The sequence below is a fragment of the Hemicordylus capensis genome, chromosome 11 (genome assembly GCF_027244095.1).
Source record: "Hemicordylus capensis ecotype Gifberg chromosome 11, rHemCap1.1.pri, whole genome shotgun sequence".
NCBI lineage: Eukaryota > Metazoa > Chordata > Lepidosauria > Squamata > Cordylidae > Hemicordylus > Hemicordylus capensis.
This window is the reverse complement of record NC_069667.1, coordinates 22,835,255-22,853,713: the sequence shown is the minus strand read 5'-3', so window position 1 is coordinate 22,853,713 and position 18,459 is coordinate 22,835,255. Positions and strand designations below refer to the sequence as shown.

Here is an 18,459-nt window from a genome sequence, read left to right as displayed (position 1 = left end):
TTGCTTGGCCAGAGTAGCTCTGCTTGAAAAACAGTGAAGATCGCTGCACTATGGAGAAAGTGGCGATTCTCTTCGGTCTAGCAGCGAGGGAGCGACATCCCCAGCACAGCATCCCTCCCGTGGCTGTGGCTGGTGACCACCTCATTTATTGATGGTTCAATGTCTACACCACCCTTCATTAAAAGAATCTCAAGGCGGTTACGTTTCTTATGTGCTTTCTTTTAGATGGTGAGCCTTTTCGAGACAGGGAGCCATGTTATTTATTTATTTATTTACTTACTTACTTAATTTAAAGATTTAATATACCGCCCAATCCACAGACTCAGGGCGGTGTACAAAATAAGAATAGCGCATGCGCATGCACACACAGATACACACACACACACACACACACACACGTGTGTGTGTGTGTTTACTTTAAAGGGCATATATACATATATATTTCTATGTAAACTGCTTTGAGAACTTTGCTTGAAGAGTGGTATAGAAATATTCATAATAGTAACAGTAAGTAGAATTAGTACTAGTTGAATTAGCCTCAGTGTTCCTCAATCAGTGCACAGGACTTTTTGCTGAGAAAGGCCTTGGAAGCTGGGAGGGATCGAGATACATAACTTTGCCCCTCACTGGCCATGCTAAAGGCGCAGCATTATAGTTTGGCGGAATTTCCAAAGACCGGGAACCTTGCTGTGCCACGTATTTAACAACTGCAGCATTGCTTCGCTCCATGGTACTGCACCTGCTTTGCATCTCGACAGCCCCAGGTTCAGTCCCTGGCAGCATCTCCAGGTCGGGGTACGAAAGACCCTTGTCTGAAACCCTGGAGATCGGCTGCCAGTCAGTGTAGCTCACACTGAGCGAGATGGGCCAATGGTCTGACTCAACAGAAAGCAGCTTCATCTGGAAATGGCAGAGAGGCCATAAATATCGCTGGGGCTATGGCTCACTGGTAGAGCACCTCCATATAGGAGGGCCCAGGTTCAATCCCTGGCACCTCCAGGCTGGGCTGGGAAAGAGGCCAACTGGAATTGTAGAAAGCTGCTGCCAGTCAGTGTAGACAATACTGAGTTGCTCCAACTCAGTAGGCGGCAGCTTCCTATGTCCAAATATGTACTTGCTGCTCACAACCGAGAATCAGTGCCACTCTATAACCTCTGGACAGTTTGAGATATCTAGCTCTAAGTTTCCATACCTCTATAAGACTGAAAAGAGCCGTCCAGTGAGCAATATTTCTATTTTAGAAAAATCTATTCAGACATCAATATAAATGATCACCAATTTGTTTGTGCCAAAAAAAAGCTAAACCAGTGATTTTCATCGATGAGAAATACATTTGGTTTTGAAATAATTCCTAGCTTTTCTTGCAGTTACTGTGAAGGGACTGTTTGGACAGACCTCTACCAGGTAGATTATTAAATGATTTATTTCTTATATAAAACTGCTGCCTCACAGAGTCAGACCATTGGACCATCTAGCTCAGTATTGTCAACACTGACTGGCAGGAACTCTCCAGGGGTGTGTGTTTTGTTTTGTTTTTAAAGGAAATAAAGGTCTGGAGAAAGATGCATTTTTATATTCTATTAATTTAAAATCAAAAGAATAGCTTTATGTCAAAATGTGCAATGATACGTCTGTACTTATAAGCTTTTATCATCTTAATCGTATTTTAACTTTGTGTCAGGTTAACCTTTTGGAACTTCCTTAATGGCCATGACCACTCATTATTACTAATGATTGTTGTAAATACTACCTAACTACCTCGGGCTTTGATGTACTTTATTTAAATTACACACAACTAATTCTCCCTACAGCCCTTTTACATGGCTGAGTGGTTACTCAGGCCAGTGAAGTAGCAAAATATATGACTCAGCATGCGGTGGGGGGGGGGAGCAACAACAGGATCTCCTTTTTTATATATACATAATCCACATACCTTGATAGGTGCAACAGGAGATCCACGCTACCTTTGGGTAGCACAGTTGCAGCTTTGAGCAAGGCAGTTCTCCAAAGGGCAAAACGATATAGGATTTCCAGGACATGGGAAAGGATTGCCCCGTGACAGGCGGACCATCTGCCTTGCATGCCTAGGAACATAGGAAGCTGCCATATACTGAGTCAGACCATTGGTCTATCTAGCTCAGTATTGTCTTCCCAGACTGGCAGCGGCTTCTCCCAGGGTGCAGGCAGGAACCTCTCTCAGCCCTATCTTGGAGATGCTGCCAGGGAGGGAACGTGGAAACTTCTGCTCTTCCCAGAGTGGCTCCATCCCCTGAGGGGAATCTCTTCCAGTGCTCAGACTTCTAGTCTCCCATTTATATACAACCAGGGTGGACCCTGCTTAGTTAAGGGGACAAGTCATGCTTGCTACCACAAGACCAACTCTCCTCAGAAGGTCCCAGGTTCAATCCCTGGCAGCATCTCCAAGTAGGGTTGGGAAATATCCATCCAAAACCCTGGCAGGCTGCTGCCAGTCAGAGTAGACCATTCTGAGCTAGATGGACCAATGGTCGGAGCACCTTTCTATGCAAGGTTCTTGGTGCAGAAGTCTTACTTAGGCTAAGCAGGGCTGGGTCTGGTCAACGTGTGGATTGCTGACTTAGCAAGGAACCTGCTGAGACGTGCCTTATAAATAAATAAATGCCGTATAGATGACGACTCTGGATTTAAGGCGACAACCCTCAATTTCTAACTTCAAAGAACTTGGTGGGGCAGGGGGGGCCTAGTCTTGGATTCAGGTAAATATGGTAATGATATTTACCATAACAAGATAATGATAATAAGGTAATAATAACAGCACACCAGGAGGACTCGTCTGCACAGTGGAGAGTTTTCTTAGTGTAGGGTTGCCCTATGCAGTCTCTCCAAATCCGGGTGCCTAATTTGCATATTAAGTAAATTGGCTTGGAAATATTTTTTGAGCAGAATAGTGACTGCACGTTTTGCTCCATAACTCCGCTTCTACAAGGGCTAGAGCTCAGCTCCCCCCCCCCTTTTAAAATGAAAGCTGAAATTCGGGTGAATCTAGGTGGGCTAAGCAAGCTAGGTGAGATGCTTAAAATCTGGGTGAAACCCAGAATTCTGGGGGGCATGGCTACTCTTATCTTTCTGCCACAGCATGGAGTGCAGTTTTCGTCGATCTCTGCTTCCCCCAGAAGTGACCCACGCCACCCAAAAATATATCCCTGAGAGTCACGCAGTCCTCCGGGATATTCTCAGGTAGCACAGGTCACTTCTGGGGGAAGCAGAGATCAATGGAAATCACCCCTCTGCACATGCTCTGTGCAGCAGCACTCTGGAAGCCTTCCGGATTGCGGGCACATCTTCCCCGCATCCTGACCCTGGCATAGCCAGGATGTCAGCCAACTGAGAACAATAATAATGTTCTGCCACTGCGCCCCTCTCCCATGCAACGGATATATTCACTTGAAAAATGGTTCGGGAAGAGTTCATTTGTGTGAAAATATAACCACACAAGACTGTCAAGGTCAATGAGATACTGGGCGATTATATGCATAGCAAGGAGCCAGGAGCGTTGTTTAAAATTGTCTATGACCTTTAACTAAACAGCCCCAGTTTCTGAAAGATTTCACAGCATCAGAGGAAGGAATGCAACTTAGAACCTGCTTCTCTTCCTTCACTCTGGTTTCAGGTAAAGGTAAAGTAAAGTGTGCCGTCGAGTCATTTTCGACTCCTGGCACCTACAGAGCCCTGTGGTTGTCTTTGGTAGAATACAGGAGGGGTTGACCATTGCCTCCTCCCACGCAGTCTGAGATGTTGCCTTTCAGCATCTTCCTCTATCACTGCTGCCCGATATAGTGCCAGCAGGGATTCAAACCGGCAACCTTCTGCTTGTTAGTCAAGCATTTCCCTGGTTTCAGGTGTTACACGTGTTACGTTTATGGTCTTGTCAAATAAAAACAGTGTGAAGTTCAGAGCAGAGTTCTCCAGAAGGTAGTTACTCTTAAGTATTTGCATATTGCCTTTATCTGAGAAACCTAGATGACGTGCATTGCCCTCTAAAGACTGATCACCTTTGCAATCTAACTAGAATGGTGGGGAGGGGTGTGTGTGTTAAAATGCACAGAGAGTAAAGTATTTTCCAATATCTCAGGCATTTGTGGTTGCACACTAAGGATCTAGAACCAATGCATACAACTGGCCAGGGCAGTTGACTGCCACAGTGAGGCATTAAATTAAGATTTTATCCAGAACATTGTTTATGTAGCATTAAATGTTGGGACTTCTCATTTATTCATTCATTCATTCATTCATTCAACACATTTCTATACCGCCCAAAACGCAAGTTCTCTGGGCGGTTTACAAAACAATAAAAAGAGCCAATAAAAGATTAAAACATTTCACCATTTAAAATTAAAAAGTTAAAACCATTAAAACAGTATCTAATTAAAAGCCTGGGTGACAAAAAACAAAAGAGCTTTTTTGTTTGCTCACCTTGACATTGCCATTTCAGTAGCAGCTCGCCCTGAGGAGTCTGGGGGCACCCACAGAGTCAGCTCAAGTTTCTCCTGCCTCTTCTCCCCCACCGCCTGCCGTTAACCGCACAGCTCTACCTGACGAATAGCCAGCCTGCAGGCAGCAGGGCACTAGGAGCAACACAAGCTGCCTCCGGGGGAGCCCCCTGACTCGTTAGGGCGAGCAGCTACGGGGTAATTTGTTTTATTACTTTTCTACTTGCACTTGCACGGGCCTGTGGCCCACGGCAATGAAACCTGGCTGACAATCAATGCCGTATACATGGCTTTCTATTGGATCTTTGGGGACCGGAGGAAAGTGCCTGTGGCAAATTGGTGGTCTGAACACATTCATCCTGAGCACAAATTGCAGGTCCATAGTTAAGAGCTCGTACAAGATGAGTTGGCGTGCCAAGAATGCAACCTGTAGAGGGGGCAAGCCGTTTGGGCAAGGCTTATGGCACAAACAGAACTCTAGCCAGGCCCCAAATGATTAATAACAGCTGCATAATCAGGGGCTGGAGGCTGGATGAACTGATCTAAAGGTTCACGAAAAAGGCGCATGCTTTGCAACAGTGCTTTGAAAGTTCGCAGTGTTGCAAATCCTCAACTTATTATGGCAATTCAGACGGTGTGGACATGAATAGGGGTCTGCCTTCCTTTCTCCCCACCGTTTGTTGTGAGAACGATATCATGATGTTTCCATTTATCCGTGTTCTTGCAGAATTCCCACTCATTTCAATGCAGATTGTGTAAAAGAAGAAACTTCAGGATTAAGCAACAAATTGGGACCTAGGACCTTCGGAGCGCAAAGTGTATGTTCTGCACACTGCATTCCTCAGATCAATGGTACACAGTGTGGAGAAGTCCTTCCTTTGCTCCATCCTACATATCCTACCAATCTGCTTCATTGGATGACCCCTGCAGTGAAAATGAGGAAAATAAAAACGAGAGACGGTGCTTGGAGGCTGCTGTAAGTTCTCCTTCTTGCTGCCAACTTAACTGAGGCAGAGGAGCAGCTAAGGGATCAAGGTGCCAGCAACCTCCCCACGCTTTAGCCCAAAGGAACTTAGCTGTACAGGGGGGCCCCCAAAACCTAATTTTGTAGCAGGCCCCAAAATTTCCAGAACCGGCCCTGAACACACAGCCCCATGTGTGAATAGATGGAGAAGAGCTGGTCTTGTGGAAGCAAGCATGACATGTCCCCTTAGCTAAGCAGGGTCCACCCTGGATGCATATGAATGGGAGACTACATGTGTGTGACCACTGTGAGATATTCCCCTTAGGGGTTGGATCAGCTCTGGGAAGAGCATCCAAGTTCCAAGTTCCCTCCCTGGCAGCATCTCCAAGATAGGGCTGAGAGAGATTCCTGCCTGCAACCTTGGAGAAGCCGCTGCCATCAGTCTGTGCAGACAATACTAAGCTAGATGGACCAAGGGTCTGACTTGGTAGAAGGCAGCTTCCTATGTTCTTATGGACCACTTGCATGGCAGGGTGTTTTTTGTGTTTTAATTCAAGCCATGTCTTCTTTCTGACATGGAGGACTTTTTACAAAACAGGTAGTTTGTATTCAGGAACATTCAATCTTATACCTGCCGTCTGAAATCAAACAGCCTAGACACAGGACAGATTCAGATGGGAGGAGGAGAGCTGGTCTTGTGGTAGTGAGCATTAATAGTCCCCTTTGCTAAGCAAGGCCCACCATGGTTTGCATTTGAATGAGAGACTACAGGTGAGCACCCTAAGATATTCCCCTTCTGGGATGGGGCCGCTCTGCAAACAGCATGCTTGCGTGGAGAAGACTCCAAGTTCCCTCCCTTGTATCTCTGGATGAGGTCTGCCCAATGCAAAAATTCATCTTCGAATCGTAAATGATTTGTTGGCTACTCTCTAATTTGGTTAGATGCCCACTGACTAATAGCAAAATAAAAAGAGGGTGGTAAAGAGAAGTATCCATCCTGTTCTACAAATGAGCTCAGTTCCCTGCAAAGGGACAGATTTATATCTCATGAACTGCTAGCCACACACACCACTGCAGCACCGAAATGGTTAAACACGTGCTGTGTCTTTGAAGCCACTTCTTAAACACCCAAAATGAAAAATGAAGCCCTTGGTTCCGTGAGTAATTGAAGCAAAAATAAATTAAGATAATCAGATAACAGATAATAAACTGGAGGTAGTAAATCAGACTCCCTCTTTTATCACTTTCTGAGTGTGCCTTGCCATTTCCCCAGATTTCAAATTCTATGAAGAGGACAGCTTATCAAGTGTTGCATCGGTGCTCCAGGCTAACAATCACAGGCTGTTTTCTTCTTCTTCTCCTAGCAGAGAGAGGAGGCGGTGGATATCCTACATCCAAAATTCCTTTAAAAAACAACACCACTGTTCCTTCCCAGGGAGAACATCAGTAGGTATCACTCACAGCCAAGAGCTTTGCATGATCCTCCGGCCCCACCCTGTGCTCATTTCTTTGAGGACATTGTGATCTATACCAGGGGAGGAGTAAATAACCGTGACTCTGATAAGAGGTCCCCCCCCCCCGCCCCGCTCTTTGCACATTCGCCTGTCAGTCTAGTGGAAGCATCATACAGAGGCAAGACAAACCCTAACTGCTGACATGTGAAGCGGGCTCTCAGTTTTGCAGATGGTTAGAGGGGGAGATAAGGTGTTGGTGCAGAAGATGGGGCACGGGGTTGTAACATAGGGGGTGCACAAATTGCGTGTCATCCCCCATGCATAACGGATGTGTTCACAAAGTCTGTGCATTCGATGGGTTAGAGCAAACCACGCCTGGTGTTAAACCTGCTATTATCACGGATGGGCTCGATGTTCTCCTCAACAGCTACAAGTGGAACCAGAACCCCACAGGAACACAGGAAGCGGCCTTCTCAGTCTTGTCTACACTGCCCGGCTGCAACTCTCTCCAGGATGTCAGACAAGGATGTCAAAGAGGAGAGCTGGTCTTGTGGTGGCAAGCATGACTTGTCCCCTTAGCTAAGCAGGGTCCACCCTGGTTGCATATGAATGGGAGACTAGAAGTCTGGGCACTGTAAGATATTCCTCTTAGAGGATGGAGCCACTCTGGGAAGAGCAGAAGGTTCCATGTTCCCTCCCTGGCAGCATCTCCAAGAGAGGGCAGAGAGAGATTCCGGGCTGCAACCTTGGAGAAGCCGCTGCCAGTCTGTGAAGACAATCCTGAGCTAGATAGAACAATGGTCTGACTCAGTATATGGCAGCTCCCTATGTTCCTAAGGATTCTTTTCCAGTTCTACTACCTGGGACTGCCAGGGAGGCGTTTTTTGGCATGCCGAGGACTTTGGCATGCCGAGCATGTGCCCTGAACGATGCATGCTCCCGGTGAACATAAGCAGATGCCTTAGCCTGGTTCAGATAATTGGTCCATCCAGTTCAGGATTGTCGATACTGACTGGCAGCGGCTCTCTAATGTTCCAGACAGGAGTCTTTCTCAGCCCTACCTGCAGATGCTGCCAGGGACTGCCAGGGACTGAACCTGCTCACACTTCTAGTCTCCCATTCATATGCAACCAGGGTGGACCCTGCTTAGCTAAGGGGACAAGGCATGTTTGCTACCACAAGACCAGCTCTCCTCTCTTCAGCAGCAGCTGGAGAACCCAAGTTGCCGACTCCTGCCCTAAGGGGAATATCACAGCTGACAGGTAGTCACCCATCCAAATGAACACCAAGGCAAACCCTGCTTAGCGAAGGGAACAAGGCATGCTCGCCATCACAAGACCTGGTCAAATCCACCCCAGTTGACTGCTAAAGGTCTCCAGTCCTCTCTCACCCAAAGCACACCAAACCTGAGTAGTATTTCCCTCTTGGATTTCCCACTGCCTGGGAGCTCTTCACACAGCAGGCTTTACTCTTGCCCAAAAAAGAAGTTGCCCCAAAAAAACCAATGCAAAAAGTGGATTTTTTTTCTTTTTACCCTGGATATAAATCAGGCTGCACTTTCACACGCAGTGAAAAACCCGAAGTGTGTGTGAACTGCTCTCTGATAGCTCGCAGGGACCTCAGGGCAAATCTGCCCGATTTGTGAACGCACCCCCTCCATGCCAGAGATGCAAGCTAGAGGGCTTTTAAAGCCCTGTGTGGAAAACGCCCTGGGGAAGTTTAGTGAGGAGGACCCCACAATACAAATCCCAGTGTTAGTACTAATGCTATATAGCAGAGTGACACCATAGCACCCAATACTAACACAAGTTATTCCTACCACATGCTTAGACCCGGTTCTCGCAGGTGCAGGGGTTAAGCCTGCATTTGGACTGTACCACCTCAGAATGCAAGTGATCCAAATGGCTGGAAGCTGCAGAAACACCCTTTGCATATAGAAACAAGCTAGTTTTCTACAGAATCCATTTCCACAGAGGTTGTAATGAATGGCAGAGAGAGAGAGAAAAGGTTAGCTATAAACCAAGACTATGCTTATCTAAGTCTCACTGAGTTCATTGCACAGGATTGTGATCTCAGCTGCAGACACTTAGATAGGTTCTAGATTATTCAGCATCAGAGTGATTATAACCCAGGGGAGGAAATACAATTGAAAAGACAGAACAGAGCTAAAGGCTAGCTTGTCCGATGTTGTCAATCTAAGGCATAATGCTATGCACGTCAAACCTCCCTATAGATGAACTCATGAGTCATCAAAGTAAATGAGAAACCTTCTGTTAGGTTCAAAAAACTCTCGTTTTCCCCCTAAAGCACCTCTGCACACCAAAAGCAGCTATCTGCTGTTGTATCATCTTCAAGGTAGAAATGTGATTTCAAAATGGACTAGTGTGTTTTCTTCATCACTTGCAACACACACTTGAGGGTTACTGGCAAAACTGAAATGGATGAGTTAGATTTTACTGGTACATCAGTGCTATACCAACAATTAAATCATTTGTTGAGAGGACAGTCAACCAGTATGTCAAGGAGAAGACTAGGTTAGCACCCTTTCCCCTAATATGCTAGATTACTAAATGCAGCAAGCGGGAGCAATCAATCAATCAATCAATCAATCAATCAATCAATCAAGCTTTATTACGGTCAGAGACCAGCATAACACATGGGAGCTGTAGGGAGGAGCATTCAAGTCAAGGGAGCCCCACCTACAGTACAATCAGTGTTCCCTCTAAGGTGTGCACATGTGTGCACACTCACGTTTTTTAATGTCCACTCAATTAATTTTAGATCCCGCTCAGGTTGAATCAGGAAGGCCCCACTCTGAATGCAGGTGCGCACACACTGCCTTGATACTGCCGCCCAGAACAAAACTCATTCCGCGCAGAGATTGGGGAGAAAAACCCAGAGAGAATACGGAGTACAGTCCACACACAGGATGACTGCCTCATTTGCTGTTTCTGAGGCCTGAAAATTGCCACTGGATTGCACCTAAGGAGAGACACTGAGGCAAGAAATCATCTGAGAAATTTTGAAAGAAGCCAAAAAGGAGTTTCAATTCAGCAGACTAGCAAAATTGCTCCTGGGATTCTGGACACATCCCTTACTTTCGGCACACTCCACAGCCCTTTGCAGCTAATCCCACCAAGTCTATCTTCCATGAAGAGTCTCAATGTACTATCAAGAGAGAAGAAACTGCTACCAAAGGCTGCTTGTTGACTAATGAGAAGTTATGTTTAATATCATCATGCCCCATCACTTCCATCTTGCATCCAGCGCTGTTAGATAGCAATTATGAGCTTACGGCAGGCCAATTTTAATTCAAAGTAAAGCTATTTTTAGGTACAGGTGTTCTCAACCTTGGGTCCCCAGATGCTGTTGGACTACAACTTCCATCATCCCATTCAATGGGGGTTACTCTCACGTAAGTGTGCATAGAATTGCAACCACAGTAGATTAGTTGAGTAGATTAAAAGCCTTTTGACCAACTAAAAGGATGCCCCCAACTAATCGGGAAATGGATTTTGTAATATTGTTAATTATTTTAATACAATAACTTACAGAAACCAGTACATGCATCCTCTATAAACAAACAGAAGTATGGGATTTTTCCTTTGGTAGTACTGATTTATCCATATATCTGAGCAGTAGTGCACTGGAGGGGCGTGGTATAAATATTTTAAATAAATAAATTAAATACATATATAGATTTATGAAGATGTACTCAGTTAATTGATTCATACAATTAATTGATTATGGTCACAGTCTTATCCACACTTACTTGGGAGTAAATTCCATTCAGCTGAGCAGGGCTTACTTTTGAGCAAATGTGCACAGGATTACACTGTAAGAATTCTTTAACCAGGTGGCCTCTCTCCCTAAACTTCCAAGAATTAGTGGAAAACAATCCCATAAAACTAGGGCAAGCAGCCACAGGTGAATGAGTGATATGACTGAGTATTTTGGGTTTGGTTTGGTTTTTTTGCAAAGAAACAGAACAACTCCTGACATTTCAGAGTCTGAGCAAATGGAACATCTTGTCTCGTTAATTAGACCAACACAGCTTTCACTGGGCAAAGCAAAATAAGCTCCTTGCAATAAATAACTCTTCCCTCCTAGGATATACCTACTGCGCCCTTTTAAGGATGTCTGAGGATGCCAGTGTGTAACTCTGAACACACCCTGCTAGGTAGGTTTGCTACTAACCCCACCAAATGCAAACTCTCTTATGGTGGGGCGTTTTTGTAACTGCAGATCTTCATTCACTCGCTTTTAAACAGTCCCACAGAAGCAAATCATCATCATCTTTATTTGTTAGCCATAACAAAATTGTTCTCTGGATGGCTCACAACAGAGGATTAAAACATACACTAAAAACACATAACACATTGAATCCTAACAGACAAAAAAAGAAGAAAAGAAAATAGAAAATACAATACAAAGCAGCTTAAAAGCTCATTTTAGAATTAGTTAAAAATCAGATCAAATCTGAAAACCAGAATTAAAAGGCCTGGGTGAACAAAAAGGTCTTTACCTGGCGTTTAAAAGAACAAAGTGAGGAAGCCAGGCGAACCTCACTGGGGAGGCTATTCCATAAATGGGGTGCAACCACCCAAAAAGCCCTCTCCTTGGCAGCCACCCACCTCACCTCATTTGGCAGGGGCACCCGGAGGAGGGCCTCTGAAGAAGATCTTAAGGTTCGGGTAGGGATATATGGGGCAAGGTGCTCTCTCAGGTAACCCGGTCCCAATCATTAAGGGTCTTAAAGGTTTAAATCAGCACTATTCCAGAGTTTGTTCTCATGACCACTGCCCAATGAACCAACTATTAATCACGCTAGCCTCCCCCTCTCCACTTCAGGCTTCATCTGAAATCCACTTATGATGGATCTACCATGGAGACTTGCAAAACTGGAAACCAGCCCGCTCTCATTCGACATTTGGAATTGTGGAATTTTACAAAGACCAAATGTTCTGTAAGGTGGTTATGACATCTTCTGAGTCACCTGGGCACAGCTCAGCTGTATGCTTCTCACATCAACACCCAGAAGAATAATCAATTTTCAATTTCAAAGGGCCAATAGCCAGTTATTCATGAAGATCCACTACTGGAAACAGAGTTTTCCCAGCATGATCTCCGGCCAACCTGTGTGCTGAAAGAACTTCAAGGGCTGTCATAATTTCCTGTTTGTAAACAGTTTGCAAAATCAAACTGGGAGGAGTAACTTTTTAACCTAGTTTCAATTTTCTATATATAGGAAGATGACTTTGTCTCCATGAGGAAGGGGGAAAGCTAATACAACTAGATTTCTGACATGAAAGGGATCAAAGCTGGGAAGATCTATCACGTCTGAACATAAGGTAAACACTCCTTTCTCAACAAAGAGGGCACAGAACACACTTTCCTCTTCCATTATTTCTTTCCAACAACTCCAACACCTGACCTTTTGCAACTCCAACTATGCATAATATTTAGAATTAATTGTGCTAGGTAAGCCCTACTGATCTTGTTTCAAAGATGCTTCTTCACTTGTTTCCATGGTTCCGATTTGATTCAAAATCACAAAATACCTGGCATGGGCTTTGCAGTCTGTTCTAGTCTGCTCAAGATCTCTTGGATATTCATGGCTAACATTTCTCTTCTGATTATTTATTTATTTTTGAAAAAGAGGAAAACAGAATTTCTTTGGGACTCAACGTGAAGTTGAAAGACATCACTGGAAATCAATAAAGGTTCCAATAGGACATTAATCTGATTTGGGTGATAAGGAAAGGATGGATGCATGCAGAGAGAAAAATCAAGTACATTCATTTCCTTTACCTTGCAGGAAGCCTCCCCTGAGGTGTCTTTATTAAGGGGGGAAGGAGCTGCAATAAAGCAGGACATATCTGGAAATCACCTTAGAACCCAGGAGACAAAACCCCCAAACTTTTATGCCATGCACTCACAAATGGAAGAAGTTGTTAGCCTCGTCTCTTGCCCCCGGCGGCATCGCTTGCCTCTACCAGAATGGCACACTCTGAACAGAAAACCACAACACCTCCATGCCAGGGGCAAGGCGGAGACAACAAAACAGACCAAAAAAAAAAAAAAAAAAAGATTGGCAAAAGAAAAAGAGAGAGTCTAGTTGCCCAGTGCAAGCAAGAACTCACCCAGCTCCTCTTCTAAGGAGATGTGTGGCCAGTAGCAAGCGACCTCAGTTCCGTGCCAGGCTCCAGCAGAATGAAGCATCTCATCTTGAGATCCTTGCCCCTCTCCAGCGATGCACACACCAAAAAATGTGTTGTCTTGATTCGGGGGGGGGGGGGACGTTTCCAGAAATGGCAAAGGTGAGGGTGCTTTCTAAGAGCCGGGGGGGGAGAGAGAAGGCGGCGGAGGCGGCGGAAAAGGTTAGCTCTAGAGCGAGAGAGAGGAGGGGAAGAAGAGAGAGAGAGAGACGGGAGCTTTGGCTGACTTGGGAAACTCACGTTCGCAGCGCGCAATCTGCCCTGACTGGTTGTGTAACTCCCCAACACACACGGCGGCGGCTGGGGTTAGCCCGTCCTCCCTTGGCATCCTCGTCCGGGCGCGCGCGCGCCCGCCCGCCGCTCCTCCTGGGTCAGTGGGACCTGGGCGAGCGCGCGCCTCCCCGAGCCAGCCTGTGCCACCACCATCCGAGCGGAGGGGAGCGCGCGCTTCGCCAGCCTCTCTGGGTTGAGCGCCGGGCGGGCGCGCGGGCGGGCGGGCAGGCAGGCGCGCGCCTCAAGGGAGGAGGAGGAGGAGGGAGGAGGAGGACCACTGCTGCTGGAAGGCGCCGGCTCCGAGGAAGCTCCCTTACCTGGCTGGAGGGAGGGGGAGTTCTTGGGGCACGGGCGGGGGTGGGGGGGTTGGAGGACCTGGCTGGGGGGCGCGCCCCCCCCCCCCAGGACTGACTGGAAGAAGGCAGAGAAGGCGGCGCGCCGGGGAGAGGAAGCCGTGCATGCCAGCCAAGGCGAGGAGAAGGGCGGGCGCGCCTTCAGGGGGCGACACGGTGCCTGCCGACAGGGAGCGGGGAGCCCGCCCCGAGGAGAAGGCAATTCTCGGGCCGGCGGAGGAGCCGCCGGGCGCGCAACTGCTGCGCTCAGGCGGGCGGAGGCGCCCCGGGGGTGTCCGAAACAGCTCTTGGGCGGGCTGGGGTCACCCCTCACCCGCGCCCTGCTGCAGCCGGGGTGTGCGCGCGCGCGCGCGCGCCACCTCTCCTTGCTGGGCTGCTCCGCCACCGAGAGAGCGCGCAGAGGGCGAGGGGAGCAGCCAGCCACACACACCTCGCCCAAAAGGAGGAGGAGGAGGGCAAGCCCGGGGACGGAGGAGCTTGGCTGGGGCAGCAGAGCCGGCTGTGCTGCTGCTGCTGCTGGGCACGCGGCGGGCTGAGCCGCCCAGAGAAGTGCCAGCCAGCAGCAGCAGCGGGCGGGGGGCCGGGCGGGAGGGCACCTGCGCGCTCTCGCGGCTGGCACGCAGGGAATCTGGCGCGGAAAGTAGGTCAGAGCTGAGCGGAGCGGCAGAGGCAGCAGGAAGAGCGCGCCGCGCGGGCAAGGGGGAGGAGGGGGAGAGCGCGCCGCGCGGGTTGGGGAGCGCCGCCCGCCCGCCTTAATTGGCACGCGCCCCCAGCCGTGCCTCTCGGAGGCGCTGAAGGAACACCCCCCCCCCGCGCGCACTTGGACACAGCCCGGGGCTGCTGCCCGCTGGGCCCCTGCTCACCGGTGCCTCTGAGCGCGTGCAAAGGGCTAGAGATGTATCTGTGCCAGGCGGCAGCCCTGGCATCCGCTTTCTTCATTTTAGCGGAGGGTGGTTTTTTGTTTTTTGTTTTAAATGGTTTGACAAAACCGAGGAAACAAGGCCGTGATGTGGTTGGTGCAAGTGCCTGCCCATTGGGACTTGTAAAGTGGCTGCAAGTAAGTCTAGGGTGTGTTGTCCGCACCCTAACCAAGAAAGCCGACTCTGAGCACTTTGTTGAAGAGTGGGATGTATAAACGTCCATTGTAGTAGTAGTGGTAGTAGTAGTGCAATCCTATGCACGCTTATTCAGGAACAAGTAACTTATTGGAGCCTGAATAAGCATGCATAGCATTGCACTACTACTCCTGTGAACACATATATATATTCCACTTTTCAATAAAGAGCTCAGAGTCAGATTTCTTTGTTGGGGTCGCTGAGCAGAAAAGAGAAATACACAAAACAGCAAGGTACAGAAAATCTAAAAGTACAAATTCAAAACGTTCCCTGTGTGTATGTGTTTGTGTATATAATATCCACACACATACACACATGAATATATTCAGCGAATGAACCACGGTATGAATAAAGATGTTCCATTAATAACTCGACATTTCCTAAACAATAAATAAAAGCACTCGTGCCTGTGTGTCTATTACACTATCAAACAACTCAATCATAATTGTATACTCCTCTCTCACCACACTTTACTTCAACAAAGTGCTCAAAGCACTTTACAAAGAAAAACAAATAAGAACATACATAGGAAGCGGCTTTGTACTGAGTCTATACTGAGAGCCAGCATGGTGTAGTGGTTAGAGTGCTGGACTAGGACCAGGGAGACCCGAGTTCAAATCCCCATTCAGCCATAATACTAGCTGGGTGACTCTGGGCCAGTCACTTCTCTCTCAGCCTAGCCTACTTCACAAGGTGGCTGTGAGGATCGACACTGAGCTCCTTGGAGGAAGAGCCACATAGAAATGTAAATAAATAAGATACATATTTACAGAAGTCATATTAGTCTGCTGCAGCAAGAACAACAAAGAGTCTTGTAGCACCTTGAAGACAAACACATTTATTATGGCATGTACACCGTTGTCCATGAAAACTTGCACCACAATAAAACCTGTTAGGCTGTAAGGTGCCCCAAGGCTTCTTATTGTTCTTCTTTAAATGTAATAAGCCTCAGTATTAAAATTATTATAATAATGGAATAGATCAAAACTAATGTCTTCCTTTGTATACTAAGTGTACAATTCAGTCAAATTTAAGCAATCTTAAATCCTACTGAATTCAGGTGAAATAAAATTGAGTATGTCCTTCAGTCTCATTTAAATCACTGGGACATATATGAGTGCTTAATTCATAATTTAATTTAATTAATTAATTATGCCCTGGATGTTTTCTTTTTGGCTTAGAAGTTATCTCTGTCATCAAAGCACTACTTTACTGAAGGAGCAGCAAGCTAATAATTATTGCTGGCAAAATTATAATTAATAATGTCCTAATGGTTTGATTTGTAGGAGTTTGGTTTCACACCTGCAAATTAAGAGCGGAGATGCACATAACATTTTCACAGTGGTCACTGGCTTCACAACTTGGCTTACAGGCTACAAAACATCAAATCAAACACTGGTTCCGCTCTCAGCCTTGTCTCTCCCCTCACACTTCAGACGGGCTTTAAATATTTTAATGTGGCTCATAAATTTAAGCATGATCCTCCTCAGGGAGAAGAATTGGTCTTGTGGATGCAAGCACGAATTATCCCCTTTGCTAAGCAGGAACTGCCCTGGTTTGCACTTGAATGGGAGACCATATGTGAGCTCTGTAAGATATTCCCCTTAGGGGTGGGGCTGCTCTGGGAAGAACATCTGCATGCTTGCACACAGAAGGTTCCAAGTTCCCTCCCAGGCAGCATCTGAGACTGATTCCTGCATGCAACCCTGGAGAAGCCGCTGCCAGTCTGTGAAGACAATACTGAGCGAGATGGACCAATGGTCTGACTTGGTACAAGGCAGCTTCCTATGTCCCTATGATCTCAAGGTTATGGAACTACCCCCTTCCAAAATGGAAAAATTGTTCCTCCTTGTTTGCATTCTGGAAAAACTGTTAAGACATGGCTGTAGACTTTCTCCTTCTTTATTCAATTTATATGCTGAACATATATTGAGAGAAGCTGGATCGGAAGAAGATGAGTGTGGCTTTAAAGTTGGAGGAAGAAACATCAATAACCTGTGCTATGCTGATGACACCACTCTGATAGCTGAGAATGCGGATGATCTGCAAGCTTTAGTAATGACAGTCAAGGAGCACAGTGAAAAAATGGGACTATGACTAAAGAAGACTAAACGGGTACAGCAACCAGCCTCAGAATTGACAGTGAAGTCACTGAAGTGGTCCAGCAGTCAAGAAATACACCAGAGACTAGCACTTGGTAGGGTTGCAATGAAGGCCTTGGAAAGGATATTTAGATGCCATGACGTGTCTACACCTACAAAGATTAGAATCACTCGGACAATGGTTTTCCCTGTGATACTCTATGGATGCAAAAGCTGGACTCTGAAGAAGCAAGACAGAAAAAGTATTGCCGCTTTTGAACTTTGGTGGTGGAGAAGACTCTTGAGGATACCATGGACAGCCAAGAAAACAAACAAAAGGAACATAGAACAAATCAATTTAGAATTTTCACTCGAGGCACAAATGACCAGGCTCAAACTATCATACTTTGGACACATTATGCAAAAACCCAGCTCCCTTGAGAAGTCCATCATGCTGGGAAACATTGAAGGAAAGAGAAGAAGAGGGCGACCAGCAGCAAGGTGGATGGACTCGATGACGCCAGGAATGAATGCACCACTGCGAGACCGTCAAGGCCAAGCTGAAGACCCATCATCCTGGAGAGAATCTATCTATGTGGTCGCTAAGAGTCGACACCGGCTTGATGGCACTTAATCAATCAATCCATATATCCCCCCCAGTTGCTTTTCCACTCCCAATTCCACTAAGTTGCATCTATTAACTCAGATGCAAAACTACCTTACTTGTAACTACCTTACTTGTAACTACCTTACTTGTAACTTTTTGTAACTACCTTACAAAAAGAGAATAACCATATTTGCAGAGGTTAGAACAGTTCAGCTGGAGGTTGACTGTACTCTTGGTCCATCAACAACCTTATCCTAGGTTGGAATAACCTTACTCCAGATGGAAAGGTGTGATTGAAAATAAATTGTTTTATGTATGCTAAAAACCCAACTTAGACAAACCCAGAGGATTCCAGTGCAGAAAAGGAAACAATGCCCTTGATGGTTGAAGGCACACAGGCGCCCTTTTGCCCAAGCTGAACTTGCGCACTAGTTCACAGTCTCTTCCAAAGCAAGACATTCTGCATAGAATCCACCCTTGAAACAGGCTGTTCTAGGTGATTAGTCATACAGTGCGGTGAGTCACCAACTTAACATTTTCTCCTTCCTTCTTCACAGGGCCCTTATTTATTCTTCTTTTCCTCCTGTCATGCTTCTCTCTTTTTCCCCCCTCCAGCAAATCTCTCCTTCCCTACATCTTTCTGCTTTGCAATAACCACGCATAACATTAGCCTTCGCTGCTCAAAGAAAGGCTTTTCTTTTTCTTTCTTTGCAAATAGATCAGACAGGCAAACAGGTAGAACAAAAAAGGGAGGAGGCGGCAGCTTGATCCTTCTCAGCTAGGGGGAGATCAGCATGACCCCCATCCTTCTAAGAAGTAGGGCCACACCCTTCAACCGATTAATCAGTTAGACCGACTGATTAGATGGTCCCTCTTGCTAAGTGGGGTCCACCCTGGTTTACATTTGAATGGGAGATGACATGTG

General features: G+C 46.5%; 1 protein-coding gene across 3 annotated transcripts in view; it reads right to left on the bottom strand.

The window, feature by feature from the left end:
- PASD1 (PAS domain containing repressor 1) overlaps positions 1-18,459 on the bottom strand; it is a 129,931-nt gene that overhangs the window by 72,584 nt on the left and 38,888 nt on the right. For 2 of the 3 annotated variants that reach the window (XR_008311607.1, XM_053273580.1), the window contains exon 1: positions 13,031-13,416. The exons of the other annotated variant lie outside the window; for it this stretch is intronic. The gene's annotated coding sequence lies outside the window, so the exon portion shown is untranslated. Of the gene's footprint in view, positions 1-13,030; positions 13,417-18,459 lie in introns of those variants that run through there. 3 annotated transcript variants of the gene reach the window in all.